The sequence below is a fragment of the Dacryopinax primogenitus genome (assembly GCF_000292625.1).
Source record: "Dacryopinax primogenitus strain DJM-731 SS1 chromosome Unknown DACRYscaffold_4, whole genome shotgun sequence".
Lineage (NCBI taxonomy): Eukaryota > Fungi > Basidiomycota > Dacrymycetes > Dacrymycetales > Dacrymycetaceae > Dacryopinax > Dacryopinax primogenitus.
In genome coordinates, this window is record NW_024467201.1 from 438219 (window position 1) to 439738 (window position 1520).

Below are 1520 nucleotides of genomic sequence, written 5' to 3' on the forward strand. Positions count from 1 at the left end.
GAGTAAAACAGGTAAGAGTAGAGGTGGAGTGGTGAAGCAGAGGTTGTCACTTGGAGACTTGGTCTTCTGTTAGGGCAACACAGGCTGACTAAGTCTGCTCACCTAAGAGTGCCAAGAGTCTAAGCAGGCAACAAGGAAGTGGAGTAGACCTGATGACTAAGACCTATCTACAGTATAGGTACCTGTGGATGATCCTAAGAGACCAAGTCTGAAGAGACAGTCCCCAGGCAGAGTAGGCCTTATATTTATTCCTCCTTCCAACAGGTTCCAGCACATGCCAAGGTATACCAGCTACTTCCATGTCATAAAGGCTTAGTCATGTCTCTTGACTAAGCAATGAGCTGGTGCCCTGACACTGACCCAATTACCCCCAAACCACACCTTCTGCATGTCAGCCCTTTTTTCCCACCACATAACCAGCCACTCAGGTTGATCCTCCATCCAGCATGGAAGTCACCATCCCCCATTTCATGAGAGGTGTCCATCCTCACCTGATGAATGTTCACCCAATGATTTCCCATTGACCACCAAGAATAATTGTCATGTAGATGGAGTTGAGCTTTTGCCCCATGTGTGCAGATGACAATGGTACACCAATGTTATCAATTCCACTTTAATGTTCATAACTCTGGTTCAGGCCTAGTACAGGCCTAGTATTAGACCACTATGTTGCAAAACATGCCTGAAGATGATTTGGTTGTGAGGGCAACATGATCCAACAATCATTGATGATTGAATAACCAAACAGGAACAAGCAAATCGGAGAGTAGTGAGTCATACATCAATCAATACCTCAATGTTTGTTCTCAAATGGGGTAATCAACAGGGGTTTATAGAGTAAGTGGTGATTGGCAGCTGACAGACACAATTGTGTGTGTGTTGTGTGCATGTTTGGAATGATCAAAGCTTCATGTTTAGAACCTAATGACCTTGAACCATGGGGTTCCTAAGAGATTAGCTCTAAAGAGCTACAGGGGTTATACCTAGGGTTCTATATATGTCTAGGTATGGAAGTAAAAGGAAGCAAAGTCTGTGGCTGACTATACAGCTTGCTTAGGGCAGGCACCTTATGTCTCTTGTCTGGTTGGTCCCATATGATCTATGACTGATGTCTCATGTTCTGGGATCTGTCCTTCTTGGAGTCAGGTGATTGTAGCATCAGCTGTCATTTGGGGTGTCATGCCATGTGACTGTGCTCTGATTGTTGTCAATTGCAGCTGTCCACAATTGATTTTAGGGACATCCCCTGACAAATGCATTCCCTGACAAGAAGGTGGTACACCTCAAGAGGTCATAGGTGATTGAAATGGGGCTGAGGGGCAGGTGGACTATGAGGGGGGCTGAACTGGTGATCAGAAGAGCAGTTCTGATAAGTCACCCCAGAAGGCAGGCTATTTTGAGGTTCATTCCACAGATATGGGTCATTCAAGGAATCATAACCTGGATCTTCTTATGGGTCAAATGCCATCTCACAACAAGAAAGGGTGTCTGCATCAGAGGGGGTCTGAATCACCCCCAGG